The sequence below is a fragment of the Meles meles genome, chromosome 7 (assembly GCF_922984935.1).
Source record: "Meles meles chromosome 7, mMelMel3.1 paternal haplotype, whole genome shotgun sequence".
Lineage (NCBI taxonomy): Eukaryota > Metazoa > Chordata > Mammalia > Carnivora > Mustelidae > Meles > Meles meles.
The window spans coordinates 35,585,408-35,591,778 of NC_060072.1; the positions used below are offsets into that span (position 1 = coordinate 35,585,408).

General features: G+C 34.4%; 1 non-coding gene across 1 annotated transcript; it reads left to right on the forward strand.

Annotated features, from left to right (window-relative positions):
- The first annotated feature begins 3,271 nt into the window (after positions 1-3,271).
- Positions 3,272-3,375, forward strand: LOC123947777. Its single transcript, XR_006819819.1, has one exon. It is a non-coding gene; the product is annotated as a U6 spliceosomal RNA (small nuclear RNA).
- The last annotated feature ends 2,996 nt before the right edge of the window (positions 3,376-6,371 follow it).

The following is a 6,371-nucleotide window of genomic DNA, read 5'->3' on the forward strand; positions in this document are numbered from 1 at the left end:
GCCATGTCTGGATGACCAAAACCACTTCTTTTTAAAAACTATTCCTATTTAACTATTATTCAATAAAATATTGAGAAATTTTTAGAAAATTTATGTAAAACTATCATTGTACAACGTATACATTATCACAAACTTAATACACTCATGTCTTCACCCAAGTAAAGAGGTAAAATATAATCAACAATGCAGAATTCCTCTTATGCCCAATCAATAAACCTTATTTACTTCTGAAGTCCTAGTTCACCTTCTGTAAACATAAATCAATTTTAAAATTTTAATTCCAATATAAATAACAAACATTGTTATATTAGTTTGCAATGTATGATATAGTAGCTCAACAATCCTATAAATCACCCAGTGTTCATCATGGTAAATGTATTCTTAATCTTCTTCACCTATTTCATCCTCCATCCCCTATTCCTCTGACAACCATCAGTTCTCTATATTTTACAGCCTGGGTGCTTTGTCCTTTTTTTCATTGTTCATTTGTTTTATATTTTGAATTCCATATATGAGTGATATCATAAGGTATCTGTCTTTTATTACCTTATTTCACTTAGCATTATACTCTCTATATCTATCCATTTTGCTGAAAATGGTTAGATTTCATTCTCTTTTATGACTGAGTGTTATTACATTGCATATATATATGCCATATCTTCTTTATCTTTCACATATCAATGAACACTTGGGCTACTTCCATATCTTGGCTATGGTAAATAATGCAGCAATAAGCATAGGGGTTCTTATATCTTTTTGAGTTAATGCTTTTACTTTATTTGGGTAATTACCCAGAAATAGAATTGTTGGATTATATGGTAACTCTATTTTTAACTTTTTGAGGAAGCACCATATTGTTTTTCACAGTGGCTGCATCAGTTTGCATTCCCATAAACAGTGCTAGGGTTCTTTTTTCTTCACATCCTTGCCAACACTTGTTTCTTGTGGGTTTGATTTTAGCTTTCTAACTGGTATCATTTTGATTTTGATTTTCATTTCCCTAATGATTAGTGATGTTGAAAATTTTTTTGCTGTTTATGTCTTCTTTGGAGAAATACCTGTTCATCTCTTCTGCCCATTTTTAATTAGATTTTTTAAAAAATTCTTTAAGTCCTTTATATATTCTGAATGCTATCCCCTTGTTGGACATATCATTTGCAAATATCATCTCCCATTAAGTAGGTTGTCCTTCTGTTGATTGTTTCCTTTGTTGTGCAAAAGCTTCTTATTCTAGTGTAGTTCCAATAGTGTATTTTTGCTTTCATTTCCTGGCCAAAGGAGACATATCTAGACATATCTAGAAAATGACATATCTAAAAAAAAAAAAATGCTACCAATGTTGTCAAGAAATTACTGCCTATGCTCTCCTCTAGGATTTTTATGGTTTCATATCTCACATTTAGGTCCTTAATGCATTTTGAGTTTATGTTTGTGTATTGTAAGAAAGTAGTCCAGTTTGTTGTTTTTTTTTTTGTTTTTTTTTTTTTCATTTTTGTGGAGCTGTCCAGTTTTCCCAGCACCATTTCTTGAAGAGACTCTTTTCCCCCACTGCCTCCTTTGTTGAAGATCGACTATATTGTGGTTTTACTTTGGGCTTTCTCTGCTGTATCATTGATTTATATGCCTTTTTTTTTTTTTTTTTTTGGTGCCAATACCATTCTGTTTTGATTACTGTAGCTTTGTGGTATGTCTTTAAAGCTGGAATTGTGATACCTCCAATTTTGTTCTTTTTCAAGGCTGTTTTGGCTATTTGAGGACTTTTGTAGTTCCATCCATACAAATTCAGGATTGTTTTTCTAGTTCTGTAAAAAATGCTGTTGGTATTTTGAGAGGGATTGCAATAAATCCATAGATTGCATTGGGTAGTATGGATATTTTAACAATATTTGTTCTCCCAATCCATAAGCATGGAATATCTTTCCATTTATTTGTGACATCTCTATCCGTTTCATCAATGTTTTATAGTTTTCAGAGTACAGTTCTTTCACCTCCTTGATTAAGTGTGTTCCTAAGTGTTTATTTTTTGTGGAATTGTAAATGGGATTATTTTCTGCCTTTTTGTTTTGTTTTGTTATTGTAATTACATTATAGTTAATAGGACTGTGAATTTCTTTTTCTGTTATTTCATTATTAGGGTATAGAAATACACAGATTTCTGTATATTGATTCTATATTCTGTGAATGTACAGAATACATTTAACACTTCTAAAACTTTTTTGGTGGAGTGTTTAGCATTTTCTATATATAGTATCATAACATCTACAGAGAGTAAAAGTTTTATTTCTTCCACACCAATCTGGATGCCTTTTATTTTTCTGATTGCTATGACTAGGTCTTCTAATACTGTATTGAATAAAAGGGATGAGAGTGTACATTCTTATTCTGGATCTTAGGGGAAAAGCTCTCAGTTTTTCCCCATTGAGTATGTTACCTCTGGGTTCTTTACAGCTTTCTTTACAAAGTGATATTTCAGCTGAACTTCAGCTGTGCTGAGGGTTTGCATCATGAATGGATAGAGTACTTTGTCAAGTGCGTTTTCTACCTCTATTCAAAGAATCATCTAAGAATCATCTGGTTTTTATCCTTTCTCTTGCTGATGTAATATATCACATTTATTGACTTGTGAATACTGAACCACACTTGCACTCCAGGAATACATCCTACTTGATTGTGGTGAATGATTTTTTAATGTATTGTTGAATTCAGTTTGCTGGTATTTTGTTGAGAACTTTTGCATCTATGTTCAACAGAGGTATTGGCTTGTAGCTTTTTTTTTTTTTTTTTTTTTTTTTTTGGTAGTGTCTTGATCTGGTCTTGGTATCAGGGTAATGATGGCCTCAGGAAAGCTTACAAATTCATTCTTATTTTTTAGCTGTTTGAGGAGAATAGGTATTAACTCTTTTTTAAGAGTTAATAATTTTATGAATCACCAAGCAAATTCCCAATACCCAATATTCCAAGTGCAGAGTTTCCTAATACCTGTTGGTGTCAGGTTAAACAGTTCAGGGAAGAGGACTAAATGAAAGAGAATAAATGTATCTGGTAGATAGGCATGAGTTTATTTTTGTGAGCAGGAGTATGAAACAAGTATGGCCAAACTTTAAGGGATAATTATTTTTATGGGGGCCTAGGGGAGGAGGAGAGAGAACACAGAATGCATGAACATGGCTTGACTAGTGATATGGCCTACTAGTAATACACAGATGAGTAAAAAGAAATTGATGACAAACAAATTCATCCATTTATTTCCTTGGGGGGGGGAAGGGGGCCGGTGCTCGCTTCAGCAGGACATATACTAAAATTGGAATGATACAAAGATTAGCATGAACCCTGGACAAGGATGACATGCAAATTTGCGAAGCATATCTATATTTTTGTCCTGGGTTGGTCTCCTTGCTTAGCAGGGAGCCTGCTTCTTCCTCTGCCTGCTGCTCCCTCTGCTTGTGCATGCTCACGTTCTCTTTCTCTCTGACAAATAAAATCTTTAAAAAATTATTTTCAGGGGTGGGGAGGTGGGTAGTGAAGGATACAGTATTTAAAGTGTTTTTTCAATTATTTCTTCCAAATGAGAAGAGATGTATTAATTTTCTAGGGCTGCCATAATAAAATACTACAAAGCAGGTTTCTTAAACATAGTTCTGAAGACTGGAAGATCAAGATCAAGGTGTTGGCAGGCTTAGTTTCTTCTGAGGTCACTCTCCTTGGCTTGCAGATAATTAATTGCCTTCTCCACTTTTATGTGGCCCTTTCACTGTGTGTGGGCATCCCTGGTATCTCTCCAACTTTTTACAAGGACACAAGTCCGATTGAATTAAACCTAATCCATCTGACCTCAATTAGCCTTAATTATCTCTTTAAAAGATGTATGTTTAGGGGCGCCTGGGTGGCTCAGTGGATTAAGCCGCTGCCTTCGGCTCAGGTCATGATCTCAGGGTCCTGAGATCGAGCCAGCGTCGGGCTCTCTGCTCCGCAGGGAGCCTGCTTCCTCCTCTCTCTCTGCCTGCCTCTCTGCCTACTTGTGATCTCTCTCTCTGTCAAATAAATAAAATAAAATCTTTAAAAAAAATAAATAAAAGATGAATGTTTAAATATAATCATTGTCAAAGAGATAGAATTTTGTGTAGATGCTTTCTATTTATAAGGTAGGCATGCCTTTTCTCCCTGCTACCTAATAAAGTACTAATTTGAATATAGGCCTCAAATGCATGTATTCAACAGTTACATGCTATTTTATATGACTGGTTGTATTCCTTTTATCAATAAATCACTTTGAAAGTGAAAGCATAGTACAAAAGTGATTAGGGACACAATTTCCATAGGGCCCAAAACAAGCATATGATATTTTTAACTCCATCTGATATATAACAAACACTAATATTTATATTTTTATTAATAATGAAATGAAAAAAATAGAAAAATCAATGTGGTATAATAGGAATCTTATTTATTCTATTTAAAATGTCTCCCAGATTTTCCATAGGCACTTCAAACTCATCAATTTAAGAGCAACTGTGATTGCTCTTAAATTTGATTTCTTGAGAATGCCTGGAAAACATAGGAGCCCTTGTTAATTTCCCACTCACAATTCCAGCCACCAAGCACTTTCTTCATATTCTACCTCCCCAAACCTGTCATGCATATGTTCCTTTATTTTCATGCCTAATGTCACTGTGTAGGTATAGACAAACGTGTATTTTATTGTTTATTTATTTATTTTAGGATTCTAGCTATTTATTTGACAGACAGATATCAAAGTAGGCAGAGAGGCAGGCAGAGAGAGAAAGAGAGAGGAGGAAGCAGGCTCCCCACTGAGCAGAGAGCCCTATGCGGGGTTGGATCCCAGGACTCTGGGATCATGACCTGAGCTGAAGGCAGGGCTTTAACCCACTGAGCCACCCAGGCACCCCGGAAAATGTGTATTTTAACCTGCTTTACTGCATCATTTCCTTAGCTGTTATACCAGCCTCCACCTTTACTGCCCTTATACCAATATCCTAATTTTTCAGTGAGATTTTTGTAAAACAGAAACCTGACAACACCAAAAATTAAATTTTTTCCTGTTCTCATCACCAGGAAGATGCTGTTGAAAACCTTCCTGGGGGCATACATATCTTGTCACCTTGCTGTCTGTCTACACTTCTCACCCTTGTGGCCAAATATCCACCAAGCCTATATTCAAGTATATTTAAAATTTTCATAGATTGGATCATTAAGTTTTATATGTTAATTACTCTGTCAGAAAATACATCTATTCTTGTTTTCCCTCCTCGCTATCTCTTCCTTGACCTTCAGACTAAAATAGCTTCCTCTTCATAGGAAGTAATTCCTATTAATACCCCATTCTTTAGGACTTTAGTACTTACCTACTTTACTGCTAAAGCAATTCATGTGTATAGCTCAATAGGATTAATACTACCATAATCATTCATTCACTTGTCTGCATCCTTGTGTAGAATATGTATTCCTTGGACTCAGCATTAATATTTGCTGCCTTTATTTGTTTGCTTGCATTACTGTTTTTCTTTTTTATAAATAAAGCAATAAATATTTGGCAAGAGGAGACTTGGAAAAGTTGCTTCCTTTAACAACCAATATTCATTCACTTCATGATACAAATTTAAAATCTAGGTTTCAAGGTTCTAAGGCAAAGAGATTAGAAAACATTCTTTCTATTCTAAATGTAAAATAAACTGATGTTTGAAAAGAGAAAAATGTAAAATAAACAGATGTTTAGGGGTGAGATTTTTGAATGAAGTGAGAATGACTCTTGCATTAGAAGCCTGCTTGGATCGAACATAAATGCATTATATATAAATGCATAGCTAATGAAATCTTTGTGGATTAACTATTTCAGTAATTTATTTATTTTTGGTGTGTCACTTAACAACTTCATTTATTTTTGTCAATTCTCTGAGGTTGACTGGACTTGCCTGGACTAGTCTTATTTGCTCCATGTGGTACTACTTGCACTGCTTTCATCTTGTGGCCTAAGGAGGGCTGGGGTTTTCAAAATTACTTACTCATGTAAGCTACAATTGGTGCTGGCTTTTGGCTAAAGATTCAGGTAGGGGTTGAGAGAGTTTTGACTTGTATAAAAGGAGTGAGATAGACAGATAGATGAGAGGTCAGATTTGAAAAATTTGATTGTAGAGAGTTTGTCATGTTCAGGAATTTAACTTTTCATAATAATCACTGGAGAAGGATAAATATACTAAGCAAGAGACTTTTAAAATGTCTGTCTTTTCATTTTTTTATGAAGATAATTTTAGCACCTGTACAAAAGATTGTTGGGGGTAGAAAGGAACCACTTGGGATGTAGGAGTTTATGAAAAGGCAGATATAAAACAATAACAGCTGGATAAAATATTTGA